This window comes from Lissotriton vulgaris, chromosome 3_1 (assembly GCF_964263255.1).
Source record: "Lissotriton vulgaris chromosome 3_1, aLisVul1.2, whole genome shotgun sequence".
NCBI lineage: Eukaryota > Metazoa > Chordata > Amphibia > Caudata > Salamandridae > Lissotriton > Lissotriton vulgaris.
The window spans coordinates 946,258,342-946,274,149 of record NC_141689.1 but is presented as its reverse complement, the minus strand read 5'-3'; the positions used below and the strand labels follow the sequence as shown (position 1 = coordinate 946,274,149).

Here is a 15,808-nt window from a genome sequence, read left to right as displayed (position 1 = left end):
TAGGCATTCCAGGCGCCCCAAATTGAGGTCCATTTTTTTAGGACATCCCCTGCAGCGTACGAAGTCTTCTCCCTGAACATACACCAGTCGATATTCTGTTTCCATTTTGACAATGTTTGTGGTGTGGCAGACCCCCAGTTTTGTGCAATGTCCCTTTTTGCCGCTGTAAGACCCAGTGTCACCCAGGTTCTTTCAGAGGTCGTAAGGTCAGTAGGCTCCCATATGTTGAGGAGGTTATGTTTAGCCTCGGGGTGCAAGTTTTTATTTAGGACCATTCTAAAGATCTGGTGTATCGCTTGCCAAAACTGTTGGACGTGAGCGCATTCCCAAAGTATGTGCATATAGGTGCCTGTCAGTCCGCACCCTCTATGACACTCACTTCCACTGTCTCTCCCCATACGTACCAACTGTGGTCCTGTGATATAAATCCTATGGAGGACCATGAGTTGGACCAATCGTAACCGTGCAGAGATGCCCACCTCCCGAGGGAACGCCACCGCCTCCCGCCACTCTTCGTCATCTATTTCCCGCCTGTATGTCACCCAGTGTTCCTTAAGTTTATCTAGGGGTCTGAGGTATCCGTCCAGGAGCCTATCCTCTAGTGGGGAGGAGTCCGGGAGCGAGGCGCCCTTTGGTATGGCCAGGTAAAGAGCATGGCGGATCTGCAACTATCAGAAGAATTCCGTGCCTGCCATTTCAGATTGTCGGTGCAACTCAGAAAACGGCACTACCGCTCCCTTGGACCAGAGATCAATTATGCGCGATATTCCGATGAGGTCCCATTTACCTACCAAAACCTTTAGAAGTCCTAAGCCGACCTAGTTGTTCCGAGGCCAATAGAGAGGTGGCAAGAGTTAGCCTATCCTTCCAGCCTAAACATCGTGCCAAATCCTTACCGCATGGTTGGTTGGGCCAGTGAGCGGTAATTTTGTCTTAGGGGAACACAGTGCTACATTTAAGTTTATGCCCGGAAGGAGCCATCTATCCATTGCGTATCCCGGATCTTGTGGGTCGGGATAGAGCAAATAATAATAATGGTGACAGCGGACACCCTTGACGGGTACCTTGGCTTAGCTCGAAGGCCCCAGAGCATTTGTTGCTCACTATTACTTGTGCATGTGGTGTCGCATACAGCAACCTAATCCAGGATATAAATGCAGGCCCAAAGCCCAGTTTCTCAACCACCCCCATTAGATAGGGCCATTCTACGGTGTCGAAGGCCATAGATGCATCTAGCGACAGTATAATGGCGTCTTCATTGATCGTCTCAGCCCTGCCCAAAACACCATGCACACGCCGCAGATGAACACAGGACTCTGGATTTGCCTTCATTATGGATAAATACCAGAGAGGCCAGACGCTGATCTGGCGGGAGTGCGCCCACTTCTCTACACTCTTCATACATTGCCTTCAAGTGTGGGGAAAGCAGGTCTGGACATAGCTTATATAATTTGATGGGGAGTCAGTTGGGACCCATGGCCTTCCCGGATTTAAGATTCCTAATGGCCTGCGCTATCTCTTCGGTCATTATAGTACTGTCTAGATACAACTCGTCGTCAGGGGAAAGTGTAGGCAGTTTGACATCTCGCAGGATGGCTCTAGAGTCCTCCTCCTCCAGGGGCAATATGGATTTGTATATTGTACTGAAGTGTTCTGTGAATGCCTCTGTTATGGCCACGGGGTCACTGATTGTGTTACCGCCCTAAACCGTTAATTCGGGAATCAGTCTTTTGGCTCTCTCTTTATTGACAAGCCAGTCAGTCTTGCTTTTGATTTCCTTTTTTTGCCTTGATTTATTTCGGACTTTATTATTTTTCAGTTACACATAATTTTGTATGTATTTATTGAAAAAGTGTTTCAGAGTCCTGTGTGCAAGTGAGACCGTTGTAAGTTTTGCAACAATAAATTTAGGTCGTATAAAACAGAATCTCAAGTACTAGCCATAGCAAGCTTGTACTTGCCCTGCTAAATATCTGTGTTAAACCATTACCTTTTCTTTGCTCGAAAGCTAAACCTAAGCATTATTCACCAAAAAAACTGCTAGTGATTTCTCAACAATAGTATGATGGCAGCCGTTACTATTCTGACTTAGGTTATGGAAAATTGAAATTGGAAATTAGGGCACAGACTGCAATCACCATCCACTTGATGGTTTGTAAATTACTTTTTTAACCACCATAATTTCGGATTACTATTATGTTGGATTACTGTAGGAAAGTGCCGCTTTTTGCATGGCTACCCCCTACTTTTTGCCTGACAGAGGCAACCTGCCCCGGGTCCCTACCAATCAGATTCCCAGGGCGGTGTTCTTTCCCAAAATGGTACCTTTGTACCCACAATTGACACATCTCTGGCCACAGGTAGGCCCCTTGCTAAAGGTACCATGGGCACCAAGGGCACTTTGACCTGGGAAGGCCTCTAACGGCTGCAGCAACTATTTTGCGACCCTCAGAGGCCCTGTACCTGAAACCCCACACACTGCTATTGCTATTGCAGGCAGCATGTTTTGGTGCAGAGAAAAGTGAAGAGTCCACATGGCACACATCTCAGTGTGCCATGCCTCAAACCCACTACCTGAGGCCCAGGTAAGCCACCCCTCTAGCAGGGTGCACTATCCCTGTGAGGGTACAGTGGCATGAGCCCTGTACCCCTACAGTGCCTAAGTCCATTGTAAGTGTAGTAAAGCCAAGAAAGAGTATATGGTCTGGGAGTTGGTCATTATGAACTCCATAGCTCCATAATGGCTTTACTAAAACCTGGAAGTTTGGTAGCAAACTTCTCAGCACATTAAACCCACACAATTGCCAGTGTGGATTTAATGTAAAATGCACTCAATCTTAGAGATGCCCCCTGAAAAACGACCAGCCCTAGAGTTGTTCATGAATTGCTGCCTGCCATTTGCCACCACCAATCAGGTGTCTGGACCCTTGGGTAGAGAGCCTCCTCTCTCTGGATCCAGAGACAAATCCCATCCTGGCCAGAGGTGTCAAACCTCCTCCCCAGAATGGGCTGGATCCACAAAGGAGTAGCTTCAAAGGCCTGCTGCCTTTGGAAGCTGGACCTGTCTTTAGCTGCCCCCAGCAACTGACTCCCACTTGTTCTGCCCCCCGGTTTGGGAGAGAGAATCGGCAGGAAACCCAAGCTAGGAGGAGAGGTGTGCCGACCTTTGCCAACCCCACCCCTCAGGTGGGGGAAGCGAGATGAAGCACACATCTCACTGTTCTCCATCTTGAAGATGAGGGGACCCAGCCAAATAGGGAGAGGCTTATGCCCCCTTCCACTGGAGGGTGGCATGATAGGGGGTGTACCCACCCCAAGGAAGGCATCGATTGGTCCTGACCTAAACACCACTTTAATGCCCCTAAATTTAGTATTTAGGTGAAACCCCGGACCTTGCCTCCTCAGATTCGAGGAAGAAAGAAGAAGGACCGAAGAGCCGTGCTGACCCAGGAAGAAGAGGACACCGACAGTTTTGGTCCCAGCCCTACCGGCCTGTCCTGACTTCGACCTACCTACAGTGAAGAACTTGGTGAGTCCAACAGCCCTTCAGAGCCTGGAGGATCTGCCCTGCACTCACATTACATTCTCTGTCTCCCATGAGCACCGGATTTGCTGAAGCCAAGACTCAACGACAGAATCCGGATCCCGGGGGCTCCGAGATTCTGCACTACTCAGCACCTGCCGGCCATGGCCTGAGTTCGAGTTGCCCAACACCATGAGGAGGTATCCCCAGCGATCCTGACCCAGGATCTGGTGATCCCCAACCTCTCTCGGGCCTCAAGATGACGCCTGCAGCCTCAACCTGAAGGGTCCCCGGACAGCGACCGGAGGTGCTATACCTCTGGGGACTACTTTGACTCTGCGCACACTATACCTTACTTTGGTATAGTATATACAGTGCCAGTTTCCTACAATTACCATCATTTTTTTTGCAGAGTTTTATATAGTGCGAGGGCAGCTAAGACCTGAGCCAAAGTCAGCCTTTTGAACTTTTCCTTCCGGAGGAAGCCGTTGACGTTCCGTAGGTCCAAGATAGGGCATAGGGCCCCGTTGCCCTTCTTGGGAACCAGTAAGTAGTGGGAGTAACACCCACGTCCTAAATCTGGCCCAGGACCGCTTGATGGTCCGCTTGGCCAAGAGGGCCGAAACTGCCTCTTGCAGAAGTTGCAAGTAATCCCCAGACATGCGGTGGTACTGCGGTGGCATGGCTGCAGGGGTCGCCTCGAAGGGGAGGGAGAAGCCCCTTCGGACGATTTGCAGCACCCACCTCTCCGATGTGATGGTGGGCCAGGGGAGGAGGTGATGGGGAACCCTGCCCCCCACTGTCGTTAAATGGGCCTGAAAGCTCGGACTAAGAAGGGTTTGAGGCGGATGCTGTGGGGGTGGATGTGCCCCCGGCCGCGTCGCGTGAGCGTCGGGAGGAATCAGAAGAGCGGTGTCGCCTCTTCGATTTCTTGTGCCTCTTACCGGAGGACTTGGAGCCCGACGAGTGGTGTCGACTCGCCGAGCTGTGATGACTCCGGCCCACGCGACCGGTCCCTCGACCTCCTCCCGGACCGGGACCTCAAGTGGCGCGGGGCCGACTGCCGGAGCTCGAGGCCTTACGGGACTCTTCCCGTATAGCCTTCGACGTCAAGGCCTGACAGTCGGGGCACGACTTGTCATCGTGGTCAGGCCCCAGGCAATGTAGGCACTGGCGATGGGGGTCGGTAACCGACATCAGTCGGTTGCAGTCGGCACAGGGCTTTAACTCGGGCATCTCTACCGGCACCGATGGAGTCGTAGACTAGAAACGGATTCAAAAAGGAGCGAAAAAGTTTAGTCAAAAAATGACTAAAGGGTACCACTTTCTCCTGACCTGCGCATGCTGGCGCAGAAAAAAGAAGAACTGACGTCAGTGTGCGAGGGCGGTGTCCAAGTACTCCGGCGACGTCATCCCGGCGCCAACGACGCTGACGACGGACGCGGAGCCGCAGACGATGCCTACCGACGCGCAAGGGTACTGCCACGCAAAAGTTTCCAGATCCAGTCTGACGCCTGGGGATATTCTAAGGTAAGGAATCTAATACTAACCTGTTTCTTTCAGATGTCAGTGTGCATGGTGGCTCTTATATGCAACTCCGATAATCTCTTCTGGAGCGACAAGACATCAGCAAAGAGCTGCATGATGCCACCTACCAGTGCACAGTAGTACTGCACTAAAAGCTTCCAGATTCAGTATGATGCCTGAGGAATGCTCACAAAATGAGGAATTTGCGTTTAGAAGTATCAATCAGAATTAAACATGCATTATGAAAATTTCAGCGTGAGCAACATGCCTGATATGGTCCAATATTGCTATATGGGGTTTCCGGAGTTGACAACAAAGCTGCTTTACAGATGTCAGCTTTGCAAATACATCCTTAAAGAAGCCATTGTTGCTCTCTTACGCCCAGTAGATTGTGGCTTGGGGAGGGCGGGGTGGGGGACGGGAAAACCATTTTGGCTTTATGGTAGCACGTTTGGAAAATTTAAAGATCCCTATAGCTATGCCAGCCTTTGAAACTGGGTTGCTTTTATGAGATTTACAAAAAGCTTAGTTCTCGCAATGTAAAACATTAGGGCTCTTTCAACATCTAAGGTGCTAAGGGCTCTTTCTGAGACTGATTCAATCAATCAATCAGGGGGTTTTAAGCATGCTACTCATCCGTGAGGGTCTCAAGGCGCTGGGGGAGGGTGTGGGGGAGGGGGGGGGGGGGGGTTAGTAGTGCAACTCCGGGAAGTCGAAGAGCCAGGTCTTCAGGGTCTTCCTCAGAAAGAAGACTGGTAGCTCAATGTTTGGTTACGGTGGAACGGAGAGACCACCTTGGGAAGCAATTTATCGTCCGTTCCAAGGACAACTCTATCTGGATGAACCTGGATAAAGGTTCTTGTAAATTGAGGACCTGTAGCTCACTTATATGCCTTAGGGAGGTAATAGCTGGGAGGAAAGCTAATTTCCACGATAGGAACTGCAAAGGACTGGAATGCAGTGTCTTAAATAGGGGACCCATGAGCCTGGTGAGTATTATATTGAGATTCAAGAAAGGGGAGGGGGAACTCTCAATCGGATAACTCTTTTAAGGCTTTTCATGAAGGCTTTAATGACTGGAATTCTAAAAAGAGAAGAGTGTTTTCTGTTTTGCAAGTATGCTGCAATAGCCGCAAGGTATACGCATATAGTAGTATATGTTCACCCAGATTTTTGGAGTTGAAGCAAAAAACAGACAATGTCTTGAATCGATGACTTAAGGAAGTCTAGAATGTTTAGAATGTCAGTGGTGGACACATATTCTCCACTTTGCTGCATAGCAGGCTCTAGTAGTACGTCTGCAAGCTTCTTTTAGGATGTTCATGTACTCCTGAGGAGACAGCGAAACTCCAGGACTTTGGGCACAAAATTGCTAGCTTGAATTACCCGGGGTTGGTGGTCTCTGATCTTGCCTTGCTACTGTGTGAGACAGTCCAGCCTGTTGGGGAGCTTTTCACGAAGAGACACAGACATCTCGAGGAGGGTTGAGAACCATGGGAATTTGGCTCACATAGAAGCCAGAGGGATGAGGGTGAGAGACATTTGCCTCAGCTTCATTACCATATATAGAAGTAGTGGAGAGGAGTAAAAGTGTAGGCAAATATCCCTAACCAGTTCATCCATGAAGCATTGCCCATGGACTGTGGAAGTAGGACTTGTAGGTGGAGTTCTATGGACGGACTTGTTGATGCATCCTGTTGAGAAGGTCTGCAAAATCGTTCTCCTCTCTAGGCAATCACTCCTCTAGGTAGTGTATTTGATGGTATATCTCCCAGCACAGAATCTTCAGTGCCAGTGCTGGAAGCTGTGACAAGTGAGTGCTGCCTTGTTTCTGTAGGTAGTACATAGTACATGGTAGTGATGTCTGTTTTTATCAATACTACCTTGCCCTGAATGTTCTAAAAGAATGCTTTGAGGGCTAGTTAACAGGCAAGAAGTTTGAGGTACTTAATTTAAAACCCTTTGCTAGGGTGACTAGAAACCCTGAACTTTCATGCTGTGGCTGTCTGAGGTGACAGTAATTTGTGGAACAAGGTTCTTGAAGGGTCTGCCCTGCAACAGATTATTGCTGTTCCACCACTATAAAGAGAGCGAGGAGTTCTGCTGTGACCAACACTAGATTGTGTAGATGCTTCTCTTCTTGTGGCCATTTGCTGAGAGGTACTCCACAACAGGCGCCTGTGCAATCTGGTGTAGGAAACTAAGGTGGTGCAAGACGCCATCATCCCTAATAGACGGATCACTGTTCTAAATGAGAGAAGACAATTTGGATAAAAAAGAGGCAGTAGCTGCTGAAAGGCTAACACTCTGAAAGGGTTGGGGTAAGCCTTGCCATTGGTGGCGTTGAGGATTGGCCCTAGAAGGGGCTACATTTGTAGAGGCTCTAGATGACATTTTGTAGCAGGGATTCTGCTCATACACAGAACTGTGCATAGAGACTTGAAACCTCAGTGAATTAGGGTGTGCCAAAACTCACCTTAGTAGCCAAAACCCCCTACCAGACTAGCACTCAGTGTCTCATTGGTTCTTCCATACCCCCAATTATTAGACAACCCAGAACATGAAACTTAGAATACCTCAGGCAAAATGGAACGCATAAACACTCTTTCGTTATACACTCTTGCTAGTCCAAAACGGGGGGTTAATGAAGACACGTGCAAGTTTGAAATATTTATTTCTAATGCAATGTTCTCAGGCGCAGTATCTTAGCTAATACAAGCAACATATTATAAGCAACAAGATTACCAGCATAGTTACTATTCCATAAAATACAAAAGGAGAAAGCATGTTAAAATGCTAAATGGAAATAGACTAGATTACACCTAGATTTCACACTCCCTTGCTATTATGTTATTTTATATCTACAGAAGGTCTCTTGGGTTTACAAGGGTGGCCCCATACCTCTGGTCCTAGTAGAAATGGATCACATAATTTTCTACACCAGCTCTCTGCATGTAAATGTTCTCCAAAAGTGTGTTAGAGCCTGCCTGCGCAGTGGATTATTAAACACGCCAAAATCAGAGGTGGCCACAGCTGCATATATGTTATGCCTAGAACGTGCGCTGATCAGACCGAACAACAACCACTGTGTTGAAATAACATTGAAGGCCTCGGCACTCACTGTTCAGACAAAGCTTACCAAGCCAAGCTGCTATTATAGAAAAACATATTATTCTCGTGTCAAGCAAAACAGTCCTCTAGAATCTAAACATTTGTAATAATGTGTGCCGTGTCAAAGGCAGCAGAAAGGAAAAATGGTGTTTAAACTTCTAATAATCTCATGCTAACTTAACACAGTGTAAATACAAGGCTCAAAACCATGACAATCTGGTGGCGATTATTGTAAATCCCAAGTTGTGGAGCTGGGAGAGGACAGCTTCAGTGTACGCTAAGCACTGCTGCCTACCCTCGTTCTTGATCAGCCAATCGTCTAGATAGGGGAAACGTGTGTCTTCCCTTCTGAGGGGGGTTGCAAGACCGCTAGCCATTTTGTGATTACCTGCAAGGTTGTGGAATCCCCAAAGGCCAGTACCTTAAAGTGGTAGTGTTGTCCTCTTATCATGAAGATAAGGTAGCGCCAATGAGCTGGATAAATGGGTATGTGAAAGTTGGCATCCTTCAGATCTAGAGCAGTCATGAAATTAACTTGCTGCAGCTGAGGGATGACATCCTGAAGGGCTGTCATATGAAAGTTTTCAGAAAGGATTTATTTATTGAGGGGTTTTAGGTTGAAGATTGGTCTGAGGGAGCCATCCTTTCATGGGATTAGGATGTATCTACATCCCTGCTTCGCCAAAGCAGGGATGTAGGTTTGCATTACTGAACACTCGTTCGTTACCAAAGCACTGTTTGGAGGTATTTTCCCTCCTACAGAAGGATAACGTTGATATCCTCTGTGTCACCGAATCCTGGCTTAACGAATCCTCAATGCCAGAGCTGGTGGCGGCCCTGCCCCCCAATTTTCTTGCCATCCAGGCTAATCGCCCAGAGAACATCAGAGGGGGGGGGGTTGCCATTCTGTTCAGAGACACTCTGAAAACTGAAACACTTTGTTCAGAGTGTATCGAAGGTGCTGATGTCCTAGGCATGAAGTTCTGTTCTCCCATAGACTGTGTGGTATTCCTGTTAGTATACCGCCCGCCTGGCACATCAGTTAAGTTCATGGAACCCTTCCTGAAGGTGGTGCTTTTAATTTTCACTGGGAAAGGACCCCGAAAGAGAGTCAGACTCAACATCTGGAAGAGGTCTTAGTGTCCCTAGGTCTTACTCAGCTGGTGGGAGAATCGACACATGAGAGGGGACACCTGATCTGGTCCTCCTGTCCACTCTTGGCCCTGCTCGCGATCTCCCCCTGTCCCTGGTCAGACCACTATTTGATTGAAAGTCACTTTCCACTTTCCATAAAACGGCCAGAAGTCAAACCTGATTGGAAATGGTTGCGTAGCTGGAATCAAGTTAAAGCGGCAGACTTGTCAGCTATCTTATTACAATCTGACTACCCCCCGTCGTGTGTGGATAATTTGATAATTTGGAAAGAGAAAGCAATGCCTTGGTGTCTGTAATTAAGGAGTCTATTGAGGTAGTTGCTCCGGCCCATAAAATTAGATTGAGGGACAAGGGCAAAGGAGCACTGTGGTTTAATAGTGCCCTTAGAGAAAAAAAGGAAGTTCTTCGTAAGTACGAGAGAGCTTGGCGTAAATCCCGTATGCCTGCTGCTCGGGATGCCTATACTGCACAGTTTGCAGTATATAAAAAAGCCATCCGCCTGAGGAAAGCTGATTTTTACGAAGCCGCTATCTCAGAGGCGGCTAATCCGCAGAAAGAAATATTTAAAGTCCTGAATGATCTGCGTACAGTGAAAGGACCAACCCCGACTTTTAATTTGCAGGACTGTCAAGATTTTCAGGCCTTCTTTTTGAATAAAATAATGGATTTGATGGCAGAGATTAGCCAGACCCCGCACTTCGCCTGCTCTATTGTGCCACCCCTTATATCCCCGAGACCAACACTAGGCTCCCTGACGGACCTTCCAGCTCTCACAATGGAGTCTCTATTCAAAACAATGAACCGGGTGAAATCAGGGTCCCCAGCAGATCCTTGCCCGCCCAAGATCTTCAAATTGGGTTGGCCTGGTATGGAGGACAAAATTCTCAACCTACTGAACCACTCCTTAGAAGAGGGACTGGTCCCCTCCAACTTTAAGGAAGCATGGGTGATCCACCTCCTAAAGAAACCTGGTGCCGACCCAAAAAATGTAAAGAACTTTAGGCCAATTTCCTAGCTACCCTTTCTTTCTAAAATCTTGGAGCAAAATGTTCTGCACTCTCTCACTCACTTCGTAGAAAGTAACCATCTTCTGGAGTCTAATCAAGCAGGTTTCAGAGCTCATCACAGCACCGAACTGGTGATGCTTTCCGTGCTGGATGACCTGAGACTGAAGGCTGATAAAAGAAATCCATGTGCCTTGGTCCTTCTGGACTTATCCGCGGCATTTGATACAGTGAACCATTGTCAACTTTTGTCGCGGGTTGAGGACTTAGGGATCCGGGGCACAGCCCTGGCCTGGCTGACTTCCTTTCTGAAAGATCGCTCACAGCGAGTCCAACTGTCTGACCTCATGTCAAGTCCAGTTAAATTGACATGTGGAGTGCCCCAGGGTTCAGCTCTTTCACCCTTGCTTTTTAATATATATTTACAGCCTTTATTTGCAGCCCTGAATAAGTTGGACTGTAGGGTTTATAATTATGCTGACGACACGCACATTTTGATCCAGATCGAACATTCTTCGATGGCTTATTTGAGAATGCAAGACATCCTCAAATTTACGATTAACTGGATGTCGGATAATTTGTTGAAAATTAATCCGGACAAAACGGAAGTCCTGGCAGTCACTACAGCCACCAACCCATGGAACGATCTGTTCTGGCCAGCTGAATTGGGGCCATGTCCAAAACTAGCGGTAGCAGTAAAAAGCCTGGGAATCAAAATTGATGCCCTGTTGTCCATGTTTCACAGTTTCCCCTGCTTTTAATTCCCCTCCACATTGCCGCATTGCCGCACCATAATTGTGCCATTCACCGCTATTTTAGCGGGCCGGACCCTCGCGCTCTCAAATTGGTGGGCGCCATCTTGGGTGGGTGCTAGGGAAGTGCTGATACTCTCCTCGCTCTAGCAGTCAGGTGGACTGGCTAGAGGCAGTTTGTGGCTTGCTCTATTTAAGGGGCTTGAGGTAAGAGCACTCCTGCTGGCTCATCATAACTGCATTGCGCTCGCACTTAGATGCGTTACCGCTTTTAAACTACCCGTTTTTGTCTTCTTAATTTGTGTTACCTTATTGCACAGTTTCCCCTGCTTTTAATTCCCCTCCACATTTCCGCATTGCTGCACCATAATTGTGCCATTCACCGCTATTTTAGCGGGCCGGACCCTCGCGCTCTCAAATTGGTGGGCGCCATCTTGGGTGGGTGCTAGGGAAGCGCTGATACTCTCCGCGCTCTAGCAGTCAGGTGGACTCACTAGAGCCCCATATAAACCAGTGTCTATGGCGCTCAGCGTGTGCGCGCAGCATGTTTGCCGCAGCCACGCCGAAGTCACGCCAGAGTCCAGCCCGTCTGCGCCCGTCCGCGCTGAGGACGGGCTGGACAGCTGGACGTCTGGTTATGATATCTCTGATATCTCTGACTCCCCACAGTTTAGATATACCTCTCAGACTCTGCTCGAGCTTAAACCCCCGAGACGCACATGCTCACATATCCGTTCCCCTGACGATCTCTTACGCCCTCTACTATGTGGCTGCTGGACATCAAACACGGTAAGCTTCACCCCACTACCATCCAGGCATAGGCCTAAACAACTCACTGTTCCTGGAACTAGGGCAGAGAAGGAAGATTGTATTCTCCTTAATGCCAGCTCGCTCGTCAAAAACAATATTTTGTTTAGGGAATTTATATCAGATAGGAAGCCTTCCCTGGTCTTCGTTACTGAAACCTGGGCAAAGACTCTTCCGGTCCAGATCTCATTGAAGCAATCCCGGAAGGATATAGCTTGGCTCGACAAGATAGACTGGGCCGGGTGGGAGGAGGGCTAGCAATTCTTTAAAGGGATCATTTCCACTGTCACACTGTTGCTATTACTGACCCAAAGGACAGCTTTCAAGCACTCTCCTTTTCTATAAAAAGTGGCCATAGAGCCCTCCTTAATGGAATCCTGGTATACCGCCCTCCTGGCCCACAAACTGATTTCGGGCAACGGCTGCTCCACGTCCTAGAACCCTTTTTTGGTCAAAAAGATTTTACGATTCTCGGAGATTTTAATTTCCATTTAGAAAGGCATGACATCAAGGATACCATCTCCCTGTTGGATGTCATGTCAGCTTGTGGCTTTGACCAGCGGGTTAAAGGGGCTACTCATCGAGCTGGGCATACGCTCGATGGAATCATTTCCAATGATGAGAGGTTGTCGATTAAGGACTCTATTCCTCTGTCATGGTCTGATCATCTGGCCGTTCCATTTGAGCTAAGCTGTCCGCGCATATATGCGCCCATAAATATACCCAGCAAACAAGAACTTCGTAGGAACTATAAGGATATCTTAAACAGTTCCTTCTCCTAGTGGGCATCTAATTTGTGTTCATCTCAGGAAGAAAGTGTTTCTACAGCTGTTATGCAGTTTGAAAGAACCATGACTGAGGCACTAGATGAATTAGCCCCGCTTCAACCCGGCCGTCGTGCCAGGAAAAGGCCCTCAGCCCCTTGGTTTTCGGAACACCTCAGACTCCTGAGACAGGAGGTAAGGAGACAGGAGCGCCTTTGGCACTCTGGATGGGACCATAAAGATAAGGAAGCTCACAAGATCTTGTTGAGGAAGTATAAGGCTGAAATCATAAAAGCCAAACAAGAGCATTTTACGACCTTGACAACTTCATTGTCCTCCCCAAAAGAGCTCTTTAGGGTTGTAGATTCACTTATAACCCTCCAATCCCCAGATCCTGTAGTAGCGTCCCAAGAGCTTTGTAACAACATCCCCTCTTTCTTCCAGGCAAAAATATTAGATATTTACTCTGCCTTGGAGCTGCAAAAATCTCTTATGAGTGGGCCCCCTGCTTTAGGGGCTATGGATCTCGCCCCGGCTGAAAAACTTCCCTTGGGAATTTTAGATTCCTTCCCCCCTCTTTCTTTAGAGAATCTGGACAGCCTCCTTAATAAAACTAAATCAGGCTCTCCTTTGGATGTGTGCCCCCTCAGGATCCTTAAACAGTGCAGGGAAACTCTCCTGCCTCCTTTGGTGGATATCATGAACAGAGCCATGAGAGACGGCCTCTTCCCCACCCAATGGAAAAGTGCGGTGGTAAAAAAGATGTTAGAAGCGCATCTTAATACGCATCTTGCCGCTTTTGTAAGAGAGCTCGGACTGTCTTGACTCCTCTCAACATGGCTTCAGGAGGGAACACAGCACTGAGTCAGCCCTCACCATAGTGTTGGATAATATCCGCACTCGCGTTGATGAGGGCCAGACTACTCTGCTGATCCTTCTAGATCTGACGGCGGCCTTTGATACCCTTTCTCCCTCAGTATTAACATCTCGGCTGAGGGAGATTGGGGTGCGAGGTGCAGCTCTAGATCTACTCACTTCTTTCCTCAATCACCGAGTGCAAAGAGTGAAGTTGGGGGAGTACCTATCTCCATCCCTTCCTGTGCAATGTGGGGTCCCCCAGGGGTCGGCCCTTAGTCCGACCCTATTTAACATCTATGTGACCCCACTTGCCAGGCTTATTAGATCTTATGGGATGGAGATAGTTTCCTATGCGGATGACACCCAGATCCTTGTCTCTCTCTCCCAGTCTAGCGTCCCGACTGCCTCCAATTTTAGATCTTGTATGGAGGCAGTCGGTCAATGGATGATCCTTAACTCGCTGAAATTAAATGGAGAGAAGACGGAGGTGATGGTGTTTGGAGGGAAAGATGACGTATGGTCATCCTGCTGGTGGCCAGACTCATTAGGAGCATGTCCCACCCCTACCTCCTCTGCAAAAAATCTCGGGGTTATGATTGATCCTGCCCTTGACATGGGTAAGCAGGTCAGCAGAACCATCTCCACCTGCTGGGGCATTATTCATGTCTTGAGGAGGATCAGGCATTGCTTATCCCGACAGGCAAGGAAACAGCTTGCTGTTGCCCTCATCGGCTCCAGAATGGACTACTGTAATGCGCTGTATGCGGGAATGAATAAGAGTCTACTGCAGCGCTTGCAGGTAGTCCAGAATGCCGCTGCCAGGTTTGTCCTGGATCTTCCTAAACGCACCTCAGCCACAGCGGCCAGAAAGCTGCTACATTGGCTTCCTGTCGAGGACCGTATTCACTTTAAGACCCTATGCATGACATACAGGGCTTTGGCTAGAAACAGTTCCACTGGTGTAGGATCCATCCTGTCCCGCTACACTCCCACTAGGGATCTGCGATCCTCTGGCAGACTCCTGCTATCTGCCCCCCGTTTTAGGAGAGCGAAATGGGGTGGCAGGGCTTTCTCCACTTTGGCGCCCAAGTGGTGGAATGTACTCCCGCTGGAAATAAGATCCCTACCCACTCTTCAGTCATTCAGAAGTGCTTTGAAAACACATCTCTTTGTGCAAGCGTATCTGTAGCGACTACTTTTATGATCTGTTTTGTTAGGCGCCTTGATGCCTTCGGGTTATTGTTTGCACAATATAAATTTTATTCAATCAATCAATCAATCATGACACAGCAGGTGTCGGCAGTAGTAGGCATCTGTGTCGGTCTACTACACCAGCTTCGGAAATTTTCCTTACTGCTGTCCGTCTCTACTCTTAGGCTGGCTGTTTCCGCTCTAATTTTGGCACGGCTGGACTGCGGTAACTCCTTATATCTGGGTCTACCGAACAATCTTCTAGCCAGACTCCAGGTAGTAATGAATGATGCGGCCAGGCTTATTTTTAATAAGCCTCGGCGCACTAGGGCAACGCCCTTACTTCAGGACCTACATTGGCTGCCAATTGCCCAGAGAGTTAAATTCAAGAGCCTATGTATTGCTCATAAAGCGGTCCATGGCTCAGCCCCTATCTATATTAAGGATCGGCTGACTAAATATGCACCAAACAGGACCCTTCGGTCTGCTGAGGCATGTAATTTGATGTGTCCTAGGTTCAGCCTAGTATCCAAGGGTGGCAGAGGTTTTTCAAGCACTGCTCCCCGAGTATGGAATTTGCTTCCAGTTAAACTGAGGAAAGAAACCAATCTTCTTACCTTCAGAAAGAATCTGAAGACGGTGCTATTCTTGGAAGCATGGGGGCCAATGTAGTGGGAGGCTTAGGGTTTTTATTGGTGTTGTGTGTCCACTGTTAGCGCTTAGATACCTCGGGTGATAAGGCGCTTTATAAAAATATCATAACATAACATAACATAACATAACAAACCTTTGGGCCATTGCGTTGTAAGAGCACCACCTCTATTGCCCCTTTGAGCAGGAGGGGACGCACCTCCTCTTGGAGTAGGCGGAGATGTTCAGCACTCAGGATGGGAACACGAGGTGGAATACTTGCTTGCGTTGAGAGAAGCTCCAGGAAATACCTGATTTGGATGATACCTAGAACCCACGATCTTAGGTGATTTCCCCTGGAACCACCCCACACACTTAATGTGGGATCAGGCACGAAGCGTTGTAAGACAGTGCTTTGAGGCAGAGGCTCCCTTGGGGGCTTTGTCTCTTTTCCTCTGCCTTTGCCATTACCCCTCTATGTCCCCC

The 15,808-nt window shown here is 48.3% G+C and overlaps 1 protein-coding gene across 2 annotated transcripts in view; it reads right to left on the bottom strand.

Moving 5' to 3' along the window:
• Positions 1–15,808, bottom strand: part of AGTPBP1 (ATP/GTP binding carboxypeptidase 1) — a 1,139,154-nt gene that overhangs the window by 119,401 nt on the left and 1,003,945 nt on the right. The gene's annotated exons all lie outside the window — the stretch shown is intronic.